The 24181-nt window shown below is 38.8% G+C and overlaps 1 long non-coding RNA gene across 1 annotated transcript; it reads right to left on the bottom strand.

Moving 5' to 3' along the window:
• Positions 1 to 13399: 13399 nt before the first annotated feature.
• Positions 13400 to 15052, bottom strand: LOC148679975 (uncharacterized). The gene is made up of 2 exons (XR_015942463.1): positions 14721 to 15052; positions 13400 to 13582 (listed from the first exon to the last, which is right to left on the bottom strand). It is a non-coding gene; the product is annotated as an uncharacterized LOC148679975 (long non-coding RNA).
• Positions 15053 to 24181: the final 9129 nt, after the last annotated feature.

The raw sequence follows: 24181 nt of genomic DNA, 5'->3' as shown, positions 1-24181 counted from the left end.
AGAATCTTGGTGGGCAGAGGTGACTAAGTCAGCAAACATCTACCCCAACTTGATAGCACTTTCTACTTTGCTTAAAAGAAAGATGCTAAAGTTAGAGTTGATGTCAACTGGTTTTCTATCACAAGGGCAAAGAAATTAAAAATGAGGCAGATGCAAAGGAGTGTCCCCATGTTACTCCAACTTGTTGGAATATCAAGACGAGAAGATGTAAAATTAGCAAATAACAAAAAGGTAAAAGTAAACAATGCAATTCCATACAAAATGGGTTCAGTCTTGCTTGTTGTACCTGTCCTTATTAAAACTACCCCAAAGAGAAGCACTTATGAACAAAGGACAAATCAATGCTCCTGTTTGAAGTGATCTTAATGTGCTTTAGATTGAAATTTAATAAGCAAGGCATGCAGATGCCACTCTGAATTCCAAAAGACAACATTCTCTTGTAGCACAGGTCACTTGAAACTACCCCAACAAATAGCACTTACCAATTACAGCATCCAAGTCAGTGCCTTTGTGAGGGTACCGATAGTGACAATAGTAGCAGATTAAAACCTTGTCCGTTCATAGTCTTTAGCAGCAAGAGAAATCATTGGCAGGCAGTGCCACACGCATCTTGTTGTCTGCTGTTAGAAAGAGCAGATATGAGACATGTACTTTGCCAGGACCCATTATAAGGGTGCACTTGCCTTATGGTTTTGCCACAGTCGTTAACACTCAGCCTTTCTTGAACGCTAATCAAGTTTTGATTGCTGGCTGAAAGTCTTCAGAACAACTCTGCATTGTTGAAAGTGATGGGATTTTTCACACATTTGAATTGACTTGATGCAAATGCATCTAGGCTTTATGTGTCCTGCAGCAGGAAGGAATTAGGAGACCATTTGACAAGCTATACCAATTCCAGGTGCAAAACCAGTAAACAACGGGAGCACTCTCATGCAAACTCACACCCTCTAGTGTTTACTGTGTGTATGCTGCTGTTTGGATGCAAGTGGTAGAAGTGCATGATGGACAAAACCATAATATAAAAATATAAACAGGGACAACACTGGCCAAATGAGAAACAGTTATTCTAAAACAGAATTACGATTGCTTCTCTTTCCAAACATTACTAGGTTGCAATTAAAAATTGAATAGAATAGGACTAAGAGGTGACTAAATCAGCAAACATCTACCCCAACTTGATAGCACTTTCTACTTTGCTTAAAAGAAAGATGCTAAAGTTAGAGTTGACCTCAACTGGTTTCTATCAATTAAAAATGAGGCAGATGCAAAGGAGTGTCCCCATGTTACTCCAACTTGTTGGAATATCAAGACGAGAAGATGTAAAATTAGCAAAGAACAAAAAGGTAATAGTAAACAATGCAATTCCATACAAAATGGGTTCAGTCTTGCTTGTTGTTCTTATCCTTATTAAAACTACCCCAAAGAGAAGCACTTATGAACAAAGGACAAATCAATGCTCCTGTTTGAAGTGATCTTAATGTGTTTTAGATGCAGATGTCACTGTAAATTCCAAAAGACAACACTCTCTTGTAGCACATGTCACTTGAAACTACCCCAACAAATAGCACTTACCAAATACAGCATCAAAGTCAGTGCTTTTGTGAGGGTACCGATAGAGACAATGGTAGCAGACTAAAATCTTGTCTGTTTAAAGTCTTCACCAACAAAGGAAAATCCAGGATTTAAAATTGGATAGAAGAGGGGTACAAATGGAACAGAATCTTGGTGGGCAGAGGTGACTAAGTCAGCAAACATCTACCCCAACTTGATAGCACTTTCTACTTTGCTTAAAAGAAAGATGCTAAAGTTAGAGTTGATGTCAACTGGTTTTCTATCACAAGGGCAAAGAAATTAAAAATGAGGCAGATGCAAAGGAGTGTCCCCATGTTACTCCAACTTGTTGGAATATCAAGACGAGAAGATGTAAAATTAGCAAATAACAAAAAGGTAAAAGTAAACAATGCAATTCCATACAAAATGGGTTCAGTCTTGCTTGTTGTACCTGTCCTTATTAAAACTACCCCAAAGAGAAGCACTTATGAACAAAGGACAAATCAATGCTCCTGTTTGAAGTGATCTTAATGTGCTTTAGATTGAAATTTAATAAGCAAGGCATGCAGATGCCACTCTGAATTCCAAAAGACAACATTCTCTTGTAGCACAGGTCACTTGAAACTACCCCAACAAATAGCACTTACCAATTACAGCATCCAAGTCAGTGCCTTTGTGAGGGTACCGATAGTGACAATAGTAGCAGATTAAAACCTTGTCCGTTCATAGTCTTTAGCAGCAAGAGAAATCATTGGCAGGCAGTGCCACACGCATCTTGTTGTCTGCTGTTAGAAAGAGCAGATATGAGACATGTACTTTGCCAGGACCCATTATAAGGGTGCACTTGCCTTATGGTTTTGCCACAGTCGTTAACACTCAGCCTTTCTTGAACGCTAATCAAGTTTTGATTGCTGGCTGAAAGTCTTCAGAACAACTCTGCATTGTTGAAAGTGATGGGATTTTTCACACATTTGAATTGACTTGATGCAAATGCATCTAGGCTTTATGTGTCCTGCAGCAGGAAGGAATTAGGAGACCATTTGACAAGCTATACCAATTCCAGGTGCAAAACCAGTAAACAACGGGAGCACTCTCATGCAAACTCACACCCTCTAGTGTTTACTGTGTATGCTGCTGTTTGGATGCAAGTGGTAGAAGTGCATGATGGACAAAACCATAATATAAAAATATAAACAGGGACAACACTGGCCAAATGAGAAACAGTTATTCTAAAACAGAATACCCCAACTTGATAGCACTTTCTACTTTGCTTAAAAGAAAGATGCTAAAGTTAGAGTTGACCTCAACTGGTTTCTATCAATTAAAAATGAGGCAGATGCAAAGGAGTGTCCCCATGTTACTCCAACTTGTTGGAATATCAAGACGAGAAGATGTAAAATTAGCAAAGAACAAAAAGGTAATAGTAAACACTGCAATTCCATACCAAATGGGTTCAGTCTTGCTTGTTGTTCTTGTCCTTATTAAAACTACCCCAAAGAGAAGCACTTATGAACAAAGGACAAATCAATGCTCCTGTTTGAAGTGATCTTAATGTGTTTTAGATGCAGATGTCACTGTAAATTCCAAAAGACAACACTCTCTTGTAGCACATGTCACTTGAAACTACCCCAACAAATAGCACTTACCAAATACAGCATCAAAGTCAGTGCTTTTCTGAGGGTACCGATAGAGACAATGGTGGCAGACTAAAATCTTGTCTGTTTAAAGTCTTCACCACCAAAGGAAAATCCAGGATTTAAAATTGGATAGAAGAGGAGTACAAATGGAACAGAATCATGGTGGACAGAGGTGACTTAGTCAGCAAACATCTACCCCAACTTGATAGCACTTTCTACTCTGCTTAAAAGAAAGATGCTAAAGTTAGAGTTGATGTCAACTGATTTTCTATCACAAGGGCAAAGAAATTAAAAATGAGGCAGATGCAAAGGAGTGTCCCCATGTTACTCCAACTTGTTGGAATATCAAGACGAGAAGATGTAAAATTAGCAAATAACAAAAAGGTAAAAGTAAACAATGCAATTCCATACAAAATGGGTTCAGTCTTGCTTGTTGTACCTGTCCTTATTAAAACTACCCCAAAGAGAAGCACTTATGAACAAAGGACAAATCAATGCTCCTGTTTGAAGTGATCTTAATGTGCTTTAGATCGAAATTTAATAAGCAAGGCATGCAGATGCCACTCTGAATTCCAAAAGACAACATTCTCTTGTAGCACAGGTCACTTGAAACTACCCCAACAAATAGCACTTACCAATTACAGCATCCAAGTCAGTGCCTTTGTGAGGGTACCGATAGTGACAATAGTAGCAGATTAAAACCTTGTCCGTTCATAGTCTTTAGCAGCAAGAGAAATCATTGGCAGGCAGTGCCACACGCATCTTGTTGTCTGCTGTTAGAAAGAGCAGATATGAGACATGTACTTTGCCAGGACCCATTATAAGGGTGCACTTGCCTTATGGTTTTGCCACAGTCGTTAACACTCAGCCTTTCATGAACGCTAATCAAGTTTTGATTGCTGGCTGAAAGTCTTCAGAACAACTCTGCATTGTTGAAAGTGATGGGATTTTTCACACATTTGAATTGACTTGATGCAAATGCATCTAGGCTTTATGTGTCCTGCAGCAGGAAGGAATTAGGAGACCATTTGACAAGCTATACCAATTCCAGGTGCAAAACCAGTAAACAACGGGAGCACTCTCATGCAAACTCACACCCTCTAGTGTTTACTGTGTGTATGCTGCTGTTTGGATGCAAGTGGTAGAAGTGCATGATGGACAAAACCATAATATAAAAATATAAACAGGGACAACACTGGCCAAATGAGAAACAGTTATTCTAAAACAGAATTACGATTGCTTCTCTTTCCAAACATTACTAGGTTGCAATTAAAAATTGAATAGAATAGGACTAAGAGGTGACTAAATCAGCAAACATCTACCCCAACTTGATAGCACTTTCTACTTTGCTTAAAAGAAAGATGCTAAAGTTAGAGTTGACCTCAACTGGTTTCTATCAATTAAAAATGAGGCAGATGCAAAGGAGTGTCCCCATGTTACTCTAACTTGTTGGAATATCAAGACGAGAAGATGTAAAATTAGCAAAGAACAAAAAGGTAATAGTAAACAATGCAATTCCATACAAAATGGGTTCAGTCTTGCTTGTTGTTCTTATCCTTATTAAAACTACCCCAAAGAGAAGCACTTATGAACAAAGGACAAATCAATGCTCCTGTTTGAAGTGATCTTAATGTGTTTTAGATGCAGATGTCACTGTAAATTCCAAAAGACAACACTCTCTTGTAGCACATGTCACTTGAAACTACCCCAACAAATAGCACTTACCAAATACAGCATCAAAGTCAGTGCTTTTGTGAGGGTACCGATAGAGACAATGGTAGCAGACTAAAATCTTGTCTGTTTAAAGTCTTCACCAACAAAGGAAAATCCAGGATTTAAAATTGGATAGAAGAGGAGTACAAATGGAACAGAATCTTGGTGGGCAGAGGTGACTAAGTCAGCAAACATCTACCCCAACTTGATAGCACTTTCTACTTTGCTTAAAAGAAAGATGCTAAAGTTAGAGTTGATGTCAACTGGTTTTCTATCACAAGGGCAAAGAAATTAAAAATGAGGCAGATGCAAAGGAGTGTCCCCATGTTACTCCAACTTGTTGGAATATCAAGATGAGAAGATGTAAAATTAGCAAATAACAAAAAGGTAAAAGTAAACAATGCAATTCCATACAAAATGGGTTCAGTCTTGCTTGTTGTACCTGTCCTTATTAAAACTACCCCAAAGAGAAGCACTTATGAACAAAGGACAAATCAATGCTCCTGTTTGAAGTGATCTTAATGTGCTTTAGATTGAAATTTAATAAGCAAGGCATGCAGATGCCACTCTGAATTCCAAAAGACAACATTCTCTTGTAGCACAGGTCACTTGAAACTACCCCAACAAATAGCACTTACCAATTACAGCATCCAAGTCAGTGCCTTTGTGAGGGTACCGATAGTGACAATAGTAGCAGATTAAAACCTTGTCCGTTCATAGTCTTTAGCAGCAAGAGAAATCATTGGCAGGCAGTGCCACACGCATCTTGTTGTCTGCTGTTAGAAAGAGCAGATATGAGACATGTACTTTGCCAGGACCCATTATAAGGGTGCACTTGCCTTATGGTTTTGCCACAGTCGTTAACACTCAGCCTTTCTTGAACGCTAATCAAGTTTTGATTGCTGGCTGAAAGTCTTCAGAACAACTCTGCATTGTTGAAAGTGATGGGATTTTTCACACATTTGAATTGACTTGATGCAAATGCATCTAGGCTTTATGTGTCCTGCAGCAGGAAGGAATTAGGAGACCATTTGACAAGCTATACCAATTCCAGGTGCAAAACCAGTAAACAACGGGAGCACTCTCATGCAAACTCACACCCTCTAGTGTTTACTGTGTGTATGCTGCTGTTTGGATGCAAGTGGTAGAAGTGCATGATGGACAAAACCATAATATAAAAATATAAACAGGGACAACACTGGCCAAATGAGAAACAGTTATTCTAAAACAGAATACCCCAACTTGATAGCACTTTCTACTTTGCTTAAAAGAAAGATGCTAAAGTTAGAGTTGACCTCAACTGGTTTCTATCAATTAAAAATGAGGCAGATGCAAAGGAGTGTCCCCATGTTACTCCAACTTGTTGGAATATCAAGACGAGAAGATGTAAAATTAGCAAAGAACAAAAAGGTAATAGTAAACACTGCAATTCCATACCAAATGGGTTCAGTCTTGCTTGTTGTTCTTGTCCTTATTAAAACTACCCCAAAGAGAAGCACTTATGAACAAAGGACAAATCAATGCTCCTGTTTGAAGTGATCTTAATGTGTTTTAGATGCAGATGTCACTGTAAATTCCAAAAGACAACACTCTCTTGTAGCACATGTCACTTGAAACTACCCCAACAAATAGCACTTACCAAATACAGCATCAAAGTCAGTGCTTTTCTGAGGGTACCGATAGAGACAATGGTGGCAGACTAAAATCTTGTCTGTTTAAAGTCTTCACCACCAAAGGAAAATCCAGGATTTAAAATTGGATAGAAGAGGAGTACAAATGGAACAGAATCATGGTGGACAGAGGTGACTTAGTCAGCAAACATCTACCCCAACTTGATAGCACTTTCTACTCTGCTTAAAAGAAAGATGCTAAAGTTAGAGTTGATGTCAACTGATTTTCTATCACAAGGGCAAAGAAATTAAAAATGAGGCAGATGCAAAGGAGTGTCCCCATGTTACTCCAACTTGTTGGAATATCAAGACGAGAAGATGTAAAATTAGCAAATAACAAAAAGGTAAAAGTAAACAATGCAATTCCATACAAAATGGGTTCAGTCTTGCTTGTTGTACCTGTCCTTATTAAAACTACCCCAAAGAGAAGCACTTATGAACAAAGGACAAATCAATGCTCCTGTTTGAAGTGATCTTAATGTGCTTTAGATCGAAATTTAATAAGCAAGGCATGCAGATGCCACTCTGAATTCCAAAAGACAACATTCTCTTGTAGCACAGGTCACTTGAAACTACCCCAACAAATAGCACTTACCAATTACAGCATCCAAGTCAGTGCCTTTGTGAGGGTACCGATAGTGACAATAGTAGCAGATTAAAACCTTGTCCGTTCATAGTCTTTAGCAGCAAGAGAAATCATTGGCAGGCAGTGCCACACGCATCTTGTTGTCTGCTGTTAGAAAGAGCAGATATGAGACATGTACTTTGCCAGGACCCATTATAAGGGTGCACTTGCCTTATGGTTTTGCCACAGTCGTTAACACTCAGCCTTTCTTGAACGCTAATCAAGTTTTGATTGCTGGCTGAAAGTCTTCAGAACAACTCTGCATTGTTGAAAGTGATGGGATTTTTCACACATTTGAATTGACTTGATGCAAATGCATCTAGGCTTTATGTGTCCTGCAGCAGGAAGGAATTAGGAGACCATTTGACAAGCTATACCAATTCCAGGTGCAAAACCAGTAAACAACGGGAGCACTCTCATGCAAACTCACACCCTCTAGTGTTTACTGTGTGTATGCTGCTGTTTGGATGCAAGTGGTAGAAGTGCATGATGGACAAAACCATAATATAAAAATATAAACAGGGACAACACTGGCCAAATGAGAAACAGTTATTCTAAAACAGAATACCCCAACTTGATAGCACTTTCTACTTTGCTTAAAAGAAAGATGCTAAAGTTAGAGTTGACCTCAACTGGTTTCTATCAATTAAAAATGAGGCAGATGCAAAGGAGTGTCCCCATGTTACTCCAACTTGTTGGAATATCAAGACGAGAAGATGTAAAATTAGCAAAGAACAAAAAGGTAATAGTAAACACTGCAATTCCATACCAAATGGGTTCAGTCTTGCTTGTTGTTCTTGTCCTTATTAAAACTACCCCAAAGAGAAGCACTTATGAACAAAGGACAAATCAATGCTCCTGTTTGAAGTGATCTTAATGTGTTTTAGATGCAGATGTCACTGTAAATTCCAAAAGACAACACTCTCTTGTAGCACATGTCACTTGAAACTACCCCAACAAATAGCACTTACCAAATACAGCATCAAAGTCAGTGCTTTTCTGAGGGTACCGATAGAGACAATGGTGGCAGACTAAAATCTTGTCTGTTTAAAGTCTTCACCACCAAAGGAAAATCCAGGATTTAAAATTGGATAGAAGAGGAGTACAAATGGAACAGAATCATGGTGGACAGAGGTGACTTAGTCAGCAAACATCTACCCCAACTTGATAGCACTTTCTACTCTGCTTAAAAGAAAGATGCTAAAGTTAGAGTTGATGTCAACTGATTTTCTATCACAAGGGCAAAGAAATTAAAAATGAGGCAGATGCAAAGGAGTGTCCCCATGTTACTCCAACTTGTTGGAATATCAAGACGAGAAGATGTAAAATTAGCAAATAACAAAAAGGTAAAAGTAAACAATGCAATTCCATACAAAATGGGTTCAGTCTTGCTTGTTGTACCTGTCCTTATTAAAACTACCCCAAAGAGAAGCACTTATGAACAAAGGACAAATCAATGCTCCTGTTTGAAGTGATCTTAATGTGCTTTAGATCGAAATTTAATAAGCAAGGCATGCAGATGCCACTCTGAATTCCAAAAGACAACATTCTCTTGTAGCACAGGTCACTTGAAACTACCCCAACAAATAGCACTTACCAATTACAGCATCCAAGTCAGTGCCTTTGTGAGGGTACCGATAGTGACAATAGTAGCAGATTAAAACCTTGTCCGTTCATAGTCTTTAGCAGCAAGAGAAATCATTGGCAGGCAGTGCCACACGCATCTTGTTGTCTGCTGTTAGAAAGAGCAGATATGAGACATGTACTTTGCCAGGACCCATTATAAGGGTGCACTTGCCTTATGGTTTTGCCACAGTCGTTAACACTCAGCCTTTCTTGAACGCTAATCAAGTTTTGATTGCTGGCTGAAAGTCTTCAGAACAACTCTGCATTGTTGAAAGTGATGGGATTTTTCACACATTTGAATTGACTTGATGCAAATGCATCTAGGCTTTATGTGTCCTGCAGCAGGAAGGAATTAGGAGACCATTTGACAAGCTATACCAATTCCAGGTGCAAAACCAGTAAACAACGGGAGCACTCTCATGCAAACTCACACCCTCTAGTGTTTACTGTGTGTATGCTGCTGTTTGGATGCAAGTGGTAGAAGTGCATGATGGACAAAACCATAATATAAAAATATAAACAGGGACAACACTGGCCAAATGAGAAACAGTTATTCTAAAACAGAATACCCCAACTTGATAGCACTTTCTACTTTGCTTAAAAGAAAGATGCTAAAATTAGAGTTGACCTCAACTGGTTTCTATCAATTAAAAATGAGGCAGATGCAAAGGAGTGTCCCCATGTTACTCCAACTTGTTGGAATATCAAGACGAGAAGATGTAAAATTAGCAAAGAACAAAAAGGTAATAGTAAACACTGCAATTCCATACCAAATGGGTTCAGTCTTGCTTGTTGTTCTTGTCCTTATTAAAACTACCCCAAAGAGAAGCACTTATGAACAAAGGACAAATCAATGCTCCTGTTTGAAGTGATCTTAATGTGTTTTAGATGCAGATGTCACTGTAAATTCCAAAAGACAACACTCTCTTGTAGCACATGTCACTTGAAACTACCCCAACAAATAGCACTTACCAAATACAGCATCAAAGTCAGTGCTTTTCTGAGGGTACCGATAGAGACAATGGTGGCAGACTAAAATCTTGTCTGTTTAAAGTCTTCACCACCAAAGGAAAATCCAGGATTTAAAATTGGATAGAAGAGGAGTACAAATGGAACAGAATCATGGTGGACAGAGGTGACTTAGTCAGCAAACATCTACCCCAACTTGATAGCACTTTCTACTCTGCTTAAAAGAAAGATGCTAAAGTTAGAGTTGATGTCAACTGATTTTCTATCACAAGGGCAAAGAAATTAAAAATGAGGCAGATGCAAAGGAGTGTCCCCATGTTACTCCAACTTGTTGGAATATCAAGACGAGAAGATGTAAAATTAGCAAATAACAAAAAGGTAAAAGTAAACAATGCAATTCCATACAAAATGGGTTCAGTCTTGCTTGTTGTACCTGTCCTTATTAAAACTACCCCAAAGAGAAGCACTTATGAACAAAGGACAAATCAATGCTCCTGTTTGAAGTGATCTTAATGTGCTTTAGATCGAAATTTAATAAGCAAGGCATGCAGATGCCACTCTGAATTCCAAAAGACAACATTCTCTTGTAGCACAGGTCACTTGAAACTACCCCAACAAATAGCACTTACCAATTACAGCATCCAAGTCAGTGCCTTTGTGAGGGTACCGATAGTGACAATAGTAGCAGATTAAAACCTTGTCCGTTCATAGTCTTTAGCAGCAAGAGAAATCATTGGCAGGCAGTGCCACACGCATCTTGTTGTCTGCTGTTAGAAAGAGCAGATATGAGACATGTACTTTGCCAGGACCCATTATAAGGGTGCACTTGCCTTATGGTTTTGCCACAGTCGTTAACACTCAGCCTTTCTTGAACGCTAATCAAGTTTTGATTGCTGGCTGAAAGTCTTCAGAACAACTCTGCATTGTTGAAAGTGATGGGATTTTTCACACATTTGAATTGACTTGATGCAAATGCATCTAGGCTTTATGTGTCCTGCAGCAGGAAGGAATTAGGAGACCATTTGACAAGCTATACCAATTCCAGGTGCAAAACCAGTAAACAACGGGAGCACTCTCATGCAAACTCACACCCTCTAGTGTTTACTGTGTGTATGCTGCTGTTTGGATGCAAGTGGTAGAAGTGCATGATGGACAAAACCATAATATAAAAATATAAACAGGGACAACACTGGCCAAATGAGAAACAGTTATTCTAAAACAGAATACCCCAACTTGATAGCACTTTCTACTTTGCTTAAAAGAAAGATGCTAAAGTTAGAGTTGACCTCAACTGGTTTCTATCAATTAAAAATGAGGCAGATGCAAAGGAGTGTCCCCATGTTACTCCAACTTGTTGGAATATCAAGACGAGAAGATGTAAAATTAGCAAAGAACAAAAAGGTAATAGTAAACACTGCAATTCCATACCAAATGGGTTCAGTCTTGCTTGTTGTTCTTGTCCTTATTAAAACTACCCCAAAGAGAAGCACTTATGAACAAAGGACAAATCAATGCTCCTGTTTGAAGTGATCTTAATGTGTTTTAGATGCAGATGTCACTGTAAATTCCAAAAGACAACACTCTCTTGTAGCACATGTCACTTGAAACTACCCCAACAAATAGCACTTACCAAATACAGCATCAAAGTCAGTGCTTTTCTGAGGGTACCGATAGAGACAATGGTGGCAGACTAAAATCTTGTCTGTTTAAAGTCTTCACCACCAAAGGAAAATCCAGGATTTAAAATTGGATAGAAGAGGAGTACAAATGGAACAGAATCATGGTGGACAGAGGTGACTTAGTCAGCAAACATCTACCCCAACTTGATAGCACTTTCTACTCTGCTTAAAAGAAAGATGCTAAAGTTAGAGTTGATGTCAACTGATTTTCTATCACAAGGGCAAAGAAATTAAAAATGAGGCAGATGCAAAGGAGTGTCCCCATGTTACTCCAACTTGTTGGAATATCAAGACGAGAAGATGTAAAATTAGCAAATAACAAAAAGGTAAAAGTAAACAATGCAATTCCATACAAAATGGGTTCAGTCTTGCTTGTTGTACCTGTCCTTATTAAAACTACCCCAAAGAGAAGCACTTATGAACAAAGGACAAATCAATGCTCCTGTTTGAAGTGATCTTAATGTGCTTTAGATCGAAATTTAATAAGCAAGGCATGCAGATGCCACTCTGAATTCCAAAAGACAACATTCTCTTGTAGCACAGGTCACTTGAAACTACCCCAACAAATAGCACTTACCAATTACAGCATCCAAGTCAGTGCCTTTGTGAGGGTACCGATAGTGACAATAGTAGCAGATTAAAACCTTGTCCGTTCATAGTCTTTAGCAGCAAGAGAAATCATTGGCAGGCAGTGCCACACGCATCTTGTTGTCTGCTGTTAGAAAGAGCAGATATGAGACATGTACTTTGCCAGGACCCATTATAAGGGTGCACTTGCCTTATGGTTTTGCCACAGTCGTTAACACTCAGCCTTTCTTGAACGCTAATCAAGTTTTGATTGCTGGCTGAAAGTCTTCAGAACAACTCTGCATTGTTGAAAGTGATGGGATTTTTCACACATTTGAATTGACTTGATGCAAATGCATCTAGGCTTTATGTGTCCTGCAGCAGGAAGGAATTAGGAGACCATTTGACAAGCTATACCAATTCCAGGTGCAAAACCAGTAAACAACGGGAGCACTCTCATGCAAACTCACACCCTCTAGTGTTTACTGTGTGTATGCTGCTGTTTGGATGCAAGTGGTAGAAGTGCATGATGGACAAAACCATAATATAAAAATATAAACAGGGACAACACTGGCCAAATGAGAAACAGTTATTCTAAAACAGAATTACGATTGCTTCTCTTTCCAAACATTACTAGGTTGCAATTAAAAATTGAATAGAATAGGACTAAGAGGTGACTAAATCAGCAAACATCTACCCCAACTTGATAGCACTTTCTACTTTGCTTAAAAGAAAGATGCTAAAGTTAGAGTTGACCTCAACTGGTTTCTATCAATTAAAAATGAGGCAGATGCAAAGGAGTGTCCCCATGTTACTCTAACTTGTTGGAATATCAAGACGAGAAGATGTAAAATTAGCAAAGAACAAAAAGGTAATAGTAAACAATGCAATTCCATACAAAATGGGTTCAGTCTTGCTTGTTGTTCTTATCCTTATTAAAACTACCCCAAAGAGAAGCACTTATGAACAAAGGACAAATCAATGCTCCTGTTTGAAGTGATCTTAATGTGTTTTAGATGCAGATGTCACTGTAAATTCCAAAAGACAACACTCTCTTGTAGCACATGTCACTTGAAACTACCCCAACAAATAGCACTTACCAAATACAGCATCAAAGTCAGTGCTTTTGTGAGGGTACCGATAGAGACAATGGTAGCAGACTAAAATCTTGTCTGTTTAAAGTCTTCACCAACAAAGGAAAATCCAGGATTTAAAATTGGATAGAAGAGGAGTACAAATGGAACAGAATCTTGGTGGGCAGAGGTGACTAAGTCAGCAAACATCTACCCCAACTTGATAGCACTTTCTACTTTGCTTAAAAGAAAGATGCTAAAGTTAGAGTTGATGTCAACTGGTTTTCTATCACAAGGGCAAAGAAATTAAAAATGAGGCAGATGCAAAGGAGTGTCCCCATGTTACTCCAACTTGTTGGAATATCAAGACGAGAAGATGTAAAATTAGCAAATAACAAAAAGGTAAAAGTAAACAATGCAATTCCATACAAAATGGGTTCAGTCTTGCTTGTTGTACCTGTCCTTATTAAAACTACCCCAAAGAGAAGCACTTATGAACAAAGGACAAATCAATGCTCCTGTTTGAAGTGATCTTAATGTGCTTTAGATTGAAATTTAATAAGCAAGGCATGCAGATGCCACTCTGAATTCCAAAAGACAACATTCTCTTGTAGCACAGGTCACTTGAAACTACCCCAACAAATAGCACTTACCAATTACAGCATCCAAGTCAGTGCCTTTGTGAGGGTACCGATAGTGACAATAGTAGCAGATTAAAACCTTGTCCGTTCATAGTCTTTAGCAGCAAGAGAAATCATTGGCAGGCAGTGCCACACGCATCTTGTTGTCTGCTGTTAGAAAGAGCAGATATGAGACATGTACTTTGCCAGGACCCATTATAAGGGTGCACTTGCCTTATGGTTTTGCCACAGTCGTTAACACTCAGCCTTTCTTGAACGCTAATCAAGTTTTGATTGCTGGCTGAAAGTCTTCAGAACAACTCTGCATTGTTGAAAGTGATGGGATTTTTCACACATTTGAATTGACTTGATGCAAATGCATCTAGGCTTTATGTGTCCTGCAGCAGGAAGGAATTAGGAGACCATTTGACAAGCTATACCAATTCCAGGTGCAAAACCAGTAAACAACGGGAGCACTCTCATGCAAACTCACACCCTCTAGTGTTTACTGTGTGTATGCTGCTGTTTGGATGCAAGTGGTAGAAGTGCATGATGGACAAAACCATAATATAAAAATATAAACAGGGACAACACTGGCCAAATGAGAAACAGTTATTCTAAAACAGAATTACGATTGCTTCTCTTTCCAAACATTACTAGGTTGCAATTAAAAATTGAATAGAATAGGACTACAAAAAGAACAGAATCTTGGTGGGCAGAGGTGATTAAGTCAGCAAACATCTACCCCAACTTGATAGCACTTTCTACTTTGCTTAAAAGAAAGATGCTAAAGTTAGAGTTGACCTCAACTGGTTTCTATCAATTAAAAATGAGGCAGATGCAAAGGAGTGTCCCCATGTTACTCCAACTTGTTGGAATATCAAGACGAGAAGATGTAAAATTAGCAAAGAACAAAAAGGTAATAGTAAACACTGCAATTCCATACCAAATGGGTTCAGTCTTGCTTGTTGTTCTTGTCCTTATTAAAACTACCCCAAAGAGAAGCACTTATGAACAAAGGACAAATCAATGCTCCTGTTTGAAGTGATCTTAATGTGTTTTAGATGCAGATGTCACTGTAAATTCCAAAAGACAACACTCTCTTGTAGCACATGTCACTTGAAACTACCCCAACAAATAGCACTTACCAAATACAGCATCAAAGTCAGTGCTTTTGTGAGGGTACCGATAGAGACAATGGTGGCAGACTAAAATCTTGTCTGTTTAAAGTCTTCACCACCAAAGGAAAATCCAGGATTTAAAATTGGATAGAAGAGGAGTACAAATGGAACAGAATCATGGTGGACAGAGGTGACTTAGTCAGCAAACATCTACCCCAACTTGATAGCACTTTCTACTCTGCTTAAAAGAAAGATGCTAAAGTTAGAGTTGATGTCAACTGATTTTCTATCACAAGGGCAAAGAAATTAAAAATGAGGCAGATGCAAAGGAGTGTCCCCATGTTACTTCAACTTGTTGGAATATCAAGACGAGAAGATGTAAAATTAGCAAATAACAAAAAGGTAAAAGTAAACAATGCAATTCCATACAAAATGGGTTCAGTCTTGCTTGTTGTACCTGTCCTTATTAAAACTACCCCAAAGAGAAGCACTTATGAACAAAGGACAAATCAATGCTCCTGTTTGAAGTGATCTTAATGTGCTTTAGATTGAAATTTAAAGGCCATGAAACCCCCTCGTTTCAGCAGGGTGTTTTCACACCTCTTCTTTGGGAAAAGTCAGAAAAGTGGGGGTGTCCAGCTCTGTTTAGGGGGGAGTGTCGGAGGAACTAAAGTGGGATGGTGTGGGAGTGTCTATTTGGGCACGCGCGAGTTTCAGTCAAAATACACAGGAGAAAGGGATGGTGTTTAACCTACATGGACATCTGTAGTCGAATTATTTGCCAAATTATTAAATGTTGGACTTTAACTGCAGTTTGGCTCTTTCATTCAGGGAATTCATTCATGCCCCTCGCGACAAATGAGATATTTGATTCGAAGATCTGCTCTAAGCGTGTATTTTTCATGCAATGTTTGATACCGCACGGCGAATGACAGAAAAAAAACTCCGCATTTCCCGGAAACTTAGATGCACTCGGCAGGTAGCGTCCGAAAGCCGCGTGTGTTATTCCGGTCACAAAATGCGGTGCTAACATGTTTGCACTCAATGCAATAGTTAACTTATTTGATACGAACAAACTGAATATACAAAGAGCACTGGTCGCTCACTTACCAAATCTGTAGAGACAGGATAATCACCAGCAACTAGAGCCGCGTCTTTATGAAGAGAAGACTACATCCGGAATCCGGATTTCAGCGTTTGCAGATGAGAACAGCTCTCAGGTAAATAATCCCCCTTAGACACGTAAATTATTGTTGTCGAGCGTCGCGTACATTGTAATCCACACGTGATCCAGATGAGCTCTCACAGAGAGAAAATGAAAACGAAACTTAATGGCAGCAAACTGTAAAAGCAACACTTCACGCTTGTTTTGCCAACACAACGTGGCGTCTCTGTGGTGTAAAGACGGTGACACTAATGAATATTAATGAAGTTGCACAATAGAGCGCGCTGATTGGTTTGAACCCAGCCTTACTCATGCATTAATGCATCACACTGTAAGACGTAATAAGGCACACTCTGGCACAGAAGTCCAGTCTGCACGCTGGAATACACGCTATTATGTCATGACCGTGACGCAGCTTCAAAAATTCGTTTCAAACAGGAAGTACGAATTTGCTTGAAATAACGCAAAAACAACCAATTTACACTTTTTAGTGAAATATAGGTGTCCTAATAGTGTTTTTAGCAGTGTGGGACACATGTATGACTGTCAACAGCTCAAAAAATGTGTTTTGGTGTTTCGTGACCCTTTAATAAGCAAGGCATGCAGATGCCACTCTGAATTCCAAAAGACAACATTCTCTTGTAGCACAGGTCACTTGAAACTACCCCAACAAATAGCACTTACCAATTACAGCATCCAAGTCAGTGCCTTTGTGAGGGTACCGATAGTGACAATAGTAGCAGATTAAAACCTTGTCCGTTCATAGTCTTTAGCAGCAAGAGAAATCATTGGCAGGCAGTGCCACACGCATCTTGTTGTCTGCTGTTAGAAAGAGCAGATATGAGACATGTACTTTGCCAGGACCCATTATAAGGGTGCACTTGCCTTATGGTTTTGCCACAGTCGTTAACACTCAGCCTTTCTTGAACGCTAATCAAGTTTTGATTGCTGGCTGAAAGTCTTCAGAACAACTCTGCATTGTTGAAAGTGATGGGATTTTTCACACATTTGAATTGACTTGATGCAAATGCATCTAGGCTTTATGTGTCCTGCAGCAGGAAGGAATTAGGAGACCATTTGACAAGCTATACCAATTCCAGGTGCAAAACCAGTAAACAACGGGAGCACTCTCATGCAAACTCACACCCTCTAGTGTTTACTGTGTGTATGCTGCTGTTTGGATGCAAGTGGTAGAAGTGCATGATGGACAAAACCATAATATAAAAATATAAACAGGGACAACACTGGCCAAATGAGAAACAGTTATTCTAAAACAGAATTACGATTGCTTCTCTTTCCAAACATTACTAGGTTGCAATTAAAAATTGAATAGAATAGGAGTACAAAAAGAACAGAATCTTGGTGGGCAGAGGTGACTAAGTCAGCAAACATCTACCCCAACTTGATAGCACTTTCTACTTTGCTTAAAAGAAAGATGCTAAAGTTAGAGTTGATGTCAACTGCTTTTTTATCACAAGGGCAAAGAAATTAAAAATGAGGAAGATGCAAAAGATTGTCCCCATGTTACTCCAACTTGTTGGAATATCAAGACGAGAAGATGTAAAATTAGCAAAGAACAAAAAGGTAATAGTAAACACTGCAATTCCATACCAAATGGGTTCAGTCTTGCTTGTTGTTATTGTCCTTATTAAAACTACCCCAAAGAGAAGCACTTATGAACAAAGGACAAATCAATGCTCCTGTTTGAAGTGATCTTAATGTGTTTTAGATGCAGATGTCACTGTAAATTCCAAAAGACAACACTCTCTTGTAGCACATGTCACTTGAAACTACCCCAACAAATAGCACTTACCAAATACAGCATCAAAGTCAGTGCTTTTGTGAGGGTACCGATAGAGACAATGGTGGCAGACTAAAATCTTGTCTGTTTAAAGTCTTCACCACCAAAGGAAAATCCAGGATTTAAAATTGGATTGAAGAGGAGTACAAATGGAACAGAATCATGGTGGACAGAGGTGACTTAGTCAGCAAACATCTACCCCAACTTGATAGCACTTTCTACTCTGCTTAAAAGAAAGATGCTAAAGTTAGAGTTGATGTCAACTGATTTTCTATCACAAGGGCAAAGAAATTAAAAATGAGGCAGATGCAAAGGAGTGTCCCCATGTTACTCCAACTTGTTGGAATATCAAGACGAGAAGATGTAAAATTAGCAAATAACAAAAAGGTAAAAGTAAACAATGCAATTCCATACAAAATGGGTTCAGTCTTGCTTGTTGTACCTGTCCTTATTAAAACTACCCCAAAGAGAAGCACTTATGAACAAAGGACAAATCAATGCTCCTGTTTGAAGTGATCTTAATGTGCTTTAGATTGAAATTTAATAAGCAAGGCATGCAGATGCCACTCTGAATTCCAAAAGACAGCATTCTCTTGTAGCACAGGTCACTTGAAACTACCCCAACAAATAGCACTTACCAATTACAGCATCCAAGTCAGTGCCTTTGTGAGGGTACCGATAGTGACAATAGTAGCAGATTAAAACCTTGTCCGTTCATAGTCTTTAGCAGCAAGAGAAATCATTGGCAGGCAGTGCCACACGCATCTTGTTGTCTGCTGTTAGAAAGAGCAGATATGAGACATGTACTTTGCCAGGACCCATTATAAGGGTGCACTTGCCTTATGGTTTTGCCACAGTCGTTAACACTCAGCCTTTCTTGAACGCTAATCAAGTTTTGATTGCTGGCTGAAAGTCTTCAGAACAACTCTGCATTGTTGAAAGTGATGGGATTTTTCACACATTTGAATTGACTTGATGCAAATGCATCTAGGCTTTATGTGTCCTGCAGCAGGAAGGAATTAGGAGACCATTTGACAAGCTATACCAATTCCAGGTGCAAAACCAGTAAACAACGGGAGCACTCTCATGCAAACTCACACCCTCTAGTGTTTACTGTGTGTATGCTGCTGTTTGGATGCAAGTGGTAGAAGTGCATGATGGACAAAACCATAATATAAAAATATAAACAGGGACAACACTGGCCAAATGAGAAACAGTTATTCTAAAACAGAATTACGATTGCTTCTCTTTCCAAACATTACTAGGTTGCAATTAAAAATTGAATAGAATAGGAGTACAAAAAGAACAGAATCTTGGTGGGCAGAGGTGACTAAGTCAGCAAACATCTACCCCAACTTGATAGCACTTTCTACTTTGCTTAAAAGAAAGATGCTAAAGTTAGAGTTGATGTCAACTGCTTTTTTATCACAAGGGCAAAGAAATTAAAAATGAGGAAGATGCAAAAGATTGTCCCCATGTTACTCCAACTTGTTGGAATATCAAGACGAGAAGATGTAAAATTAGCAAAGAACAAAAAGGTAATAGTAAACACTGCAATTCCATGCCAAATGGGTTCAGTCTTGCTTGTTGTACCTGTCCTTATTAAAACTACCCCAAAGAGAAGCACTTATGAACAAAGGACAAATCAATGCTCCTGTTTGAAGTGATCTTAATGTGTTTTAGATGCAGATGTCACTGTAAATTCAAAAAGACAACACTCTCTTGTAGCACAGGTCACTTGAAACTACCCCAACAAATAGCACTTACCAAATACAGCATCAAAGTCAGTGCTTTTGTGAGGGTACCAATAGAGACAATGGTGGCAGACTAAAATCTTGTCAGTTTAAAGTCTTCACCAGCAAAGGAAAATCCAGGATTTAAAATTGGATAGAAGAGGAGTACAAATGGAACAGAATCATGGTTGACAGAGGTGACTTAGTCAGCAAACAGCTACCCCAACTTGATAGCACTTTCTACTCTGCTTAAAAGAAAGATGCTAAAGTTAGAGTTGACGTCAACTGGTTTTCTATCACAAGGGCAAAGAAATTAAAAATGAGGCAGATGCAAAGGAGTGTCCCCATGTTACTCCAACTTGTTGGAATATCAAGACGAGAAGATGTAAAATTAGCAAAGAACAAAAAGGTAATAGTAAACAATGCAATTCCATACAAAATGGGTTCAGTCTTGCTTGTTGTTCTTGTCCTTATTAAAACTACCCCAAAGAGAAGCACTTATGAACAAAGGACAAATCAATGCTCCTGTTTGAAGTGATCTTAATGTGTTTTAGATGCAGATGTCACTGTAAATTCCAAAAGACAACACTCTCTTGTAGCACATGTCACTTGAAACTACCCCAACAAATAGCACTTACCAAATACAGCATCAAAGTCAGTGCTTTTGTGAGGGTACCGATAGAGACAATGGTGGCAGACTAAAATCTTGTCTGTTTAAAGTTTTCACCAACAAAGGAAAATCCAGGATTTAAAATTGGATAGAAGAGGAGTACAAATGGAACAGAATCTTGGTGGGCAGAGGTGATTAAGTCAGCAAACATCTACCCCAACTTGATAGCACTTTCTACTTTGCTTAAAAGAAAGATGCTAAAGTTAGAGTTGACCTCAACTGGTTTCTATCAATTAAAAATGAGGCAGATGCAAAGGAGTGTCCCCATGTTACTCCAACTTGTTGGAATATCAAGACGAGAAGATGTAAAATTAGCAAAGAACAAAAAGGTAATAGTAAACACTGCAATTCCATACCAAATGGGTTCAGTCTTGCTTGTTGTTCTTGTCCTTATTAAAACTACCCCAAAGAGAAGCACTTATGAACAAAGGACAAATCAATGCTCCTGTTTGAAGTGATCTTAATGTGTTTTAGATGCAGATGTCACTGTAAATTCCAAAAGACAACACTCTCTTGTAGCACATGTCACTTGAAACTACCCCAACAAATAGCACTTACCAAATACAGCATCAAAGTCAGTGCTTTTGTGAGGGTACCGATAGAGACAATGGTGGCAGACTAAAATCTTGTCTGTTTAAAGTCTTCACCACCAAAGGAAAATCCAGGATTTAAAATTGGATAGAAGAGGAGTACAAATGGAACAGAATCATGGTGGACAGAGGTGACTTAGTCAGCAAACATCTACCCCAACTTGATAGCACTTTCTACTCTGCTTAAAAGAAAGATGCTAAAGTTAGAGTTGATGTCAACTGATTTTCTATCACAAGGGCATAGAAATTAAAAATGAGGCAGATGCAAAGGAGTGTCCCCATGTTACTCCAACTTGTTGGAATATCAAGACGAGAAGATGTAAAATTAGCAAATAACAAAAAGGTAAAAGTAAACAATGCAATTCCATACAAAATGGGTTCAGTCTTGCTTGTTGTACCTGTCCTTATTAAAACTACCCCAAAGAGAAGCACTTATGAACAAAGGACAAATCAATGCTCCTGTTTGAAGTGATCTTAATGTGCTTTAGATTGAAATTTAATAAGCAAGGCATGCAGATGCCACTCTGAATTCCAAAAGACAACATTCTCTTGTAGCACAGGTCACTTGAAACTACCCCAACAAATAGCACTTACCAATTACAGCATCCAAGTCAGTGCCTTTGTGAGGGTACCGATAGTGACAATAGTAGCAGATTAAAACCTTGTCCGTTCATAGTCTTTAGCAGCAAGAGAAATCATTGGCAGGCAGTGCCACACGCATCTTGTTGTCTGCTGTTAGAAAGAGCAGATATGAGACATGTACTTTGCCAGGACCCATTATAAGGGTGCACTTGCCTTATGGTTTTGCCACAGTCGTTAACACTCAGCCTTTCTTGAACGCTAATCAAGTTTTGATTGCTGGCTGAAAGTCTTCAGAACAACTCTGCATTGTTGAAAGTGATGGGATTTTTCACACATTTGAATTGACTTGATGCAAATGCATCTAGGCTTTATGTGTCCTGCAGCAGGAAGGAATTAGGAGACCATTTGACAAGCTATACCAATTCCAGGTGCAAAACCAGTAAACAACGGGAGCACTCTCATGCAAACTCACACCCTCTAGTGTTTACTGTGTGTATGCTGCTGTTTGGATGCAAGTGGTAGAAGTGCATGATGGACAAAACCATAATATAAAAATATAAACAGGGACAACACTGGCCAAATGAGAAACAGTTATTCTAAAACAGAATACCCCAACTTGATAGCACTTTCTACTTTGCTTAAAAGAAAGATGCTAAAGTTAGAGTTGACCTCAACTGGTTTCTATCAATTAAAAATGAGGCAGATGCAAAGGAGTGTCCCCATGTTACTCCAACTTGTTGGAATATCAAGACGAGAAGATGTAAAATTAGCAAAGAACAAAAAGGTAATAGTAAACACTGCAATTCCATACCAAATGGGTTCAGTCTTGCTTGTTGTTCTTGTCCTTATTAAAACTACCCCAAAGAGAAGCACTTATGAACAAAGGACAAATCAATGCTCCTGTTTGAAGTGATCTTAATGTGTTTTAGATGCAGATGTCACTGTAAATTCCAAAAGACAACACTCTCTTGTAGCACATGTCACTTGAAACTACCCCAACAAATAGCACTTACCAAATACAGCATCAAAGTCAGTGCTTTTCTGAGGGTACCGATAGAGACAATGGTGGCAGACTAAAATCTTGTCTGTTTAAAGTCTTCACCACCAAAGGAAAATCCAGGATTTAAAATTGGATAGAAGAGGAGTACAAATGGAACAGAATCATGGTGGACAGAGGTGACTTAGTCAGCAAACATCTACCCCAACTTGATAGCACTTTCTACTCTGCTTAAAAGAAAGATGCTAAAGTTAGAGTTGATGTCAACTGATTTTCTATCACAAGGGCAAAGAAATTAAAAATGAGGCAGATGCAAAGGAGTGTCCCCATGTTACTCCAACTTGTTGGAATATCAAGACGAGAAGATGTAAAATTAGCAAATAACAAAAAGGTAAAAGTAAACAATGCAATTCCATACAAAATGGGTTCAGTCTTGCTTGTTGTACCTGTCCTTATTAAAACTACCCCAAAGAGAAGCACTTATGAACAAAGGACAAATCAATGCTCCTGTTTGAAGTGATCTTAATGTGCTTTAGATCGAAATTTAATAAGCAAGGCATGCAGATGCCACTCTGAATTCCAAAAGACAACATTCTCTTGTAGCACAGGTCACTTGAAACTACCCCAACAAATAGCACTTACCAATTACAGCATCCAAGTCAGTGCCTTTGTGAGGGTACCGATAGTGACAATAGTAGCAGATTAAAACCTTGTCCGTTCATAGTCTTTAGCAGCAAGAGAAATCATTGGCAGGCAGTGCCACACGCATCTTGTTGTCTGCTGTTAGAAAGAGCAGATATGAGACATGTACTTTGCCAGGACCCATTATAAGGGTGCACTTGCCTTATGGTTTTGCCACAGTCGTTAACACTCAGCCTTTCTTGAACGCTAATCAAGTTTTGATTGCTGGCTGAAAGTCTTCAGAACAACTCTGCATTGTTGAAAGTGATGGGATTTTTCACACATTTGAATTGACTTGATGCAAATGCATCTAGGCTTTATGTGTCCTGCAGCAGGAAGGAATTAGGAGACCATTTGACAAGCTATACCAATTCCAGGTGCAAAACCAGTAAACAACGGGAGCACTCTCATGCAAACTCACACCCTCTAGTGTTTACTGTGTGTATGCTGCTGTTTGGATGCAAGTGGTAGAAGTGCATGATGGACAAAACCATAATATAAAAATATAAACAGGGACAACACTGGCCAAATGAGAAACAGTTATTCTAAAACAGAATACCCCAACTTGATAGCACTTTCTACTTTGCTTAAAAGAAAGATGCTAAAGTTAGAGTTGACCTCAACTGGTTTCTATCAATTAAAAATGAGGCAGATGCAAAGGAGTGTCCCCATGTTACTCCAACTTGTTGGAATATCAAGACGAGAAGATGTAAAATTAGCAAAGAACAAAAAGGTAATAGTAAACACTGCAATTCCATACCAAATGGGTTCAGTCTTGCTTGTTGTTCTTGTCCTTATTAAAACTACCCCAAAGAGAAGCACTTATGAACAAAGGACAAATCAATGCTCCTGTTTGAAGTGATCTTAATGTGTTTTAGATGCAGATGTCACTGTAAATTCCAAAAGACAACACTCTCTTGTAGCACATGTCACTTGAAACTACCCCAACAAATAGCACTTACCAAATACAGCATCAAAGTCAGTGCTTTTCTGAGGGTACCGATAGAGACAATGGTGGCAGACTAAAATCTTGTCTGTTTAAAGTCTTCACCACCAAAGGAAAATCCAGGATTTAAAATTGGATAGAAGAGGAGTACAAATGGAACAGAAT

Source organism: Danio rerio, chromosome 4 (assembly GCF_052040795.2).
Source record: "Danio rerio strain M-AB ecotype USA chromosome 4, GRCz13ab, whole genome shotgun sequence".
NCBI lineage: Eukaryota > Metazoa > Chordata > Actinopteri > Cypriniformes > Danionidae > Danio > Danio rerio.
The sequence above is the reverse complement of the archived record's forward strand: the minus strand, read 5'-3'. Positions and strand labels throughout refer to the sequence as shown.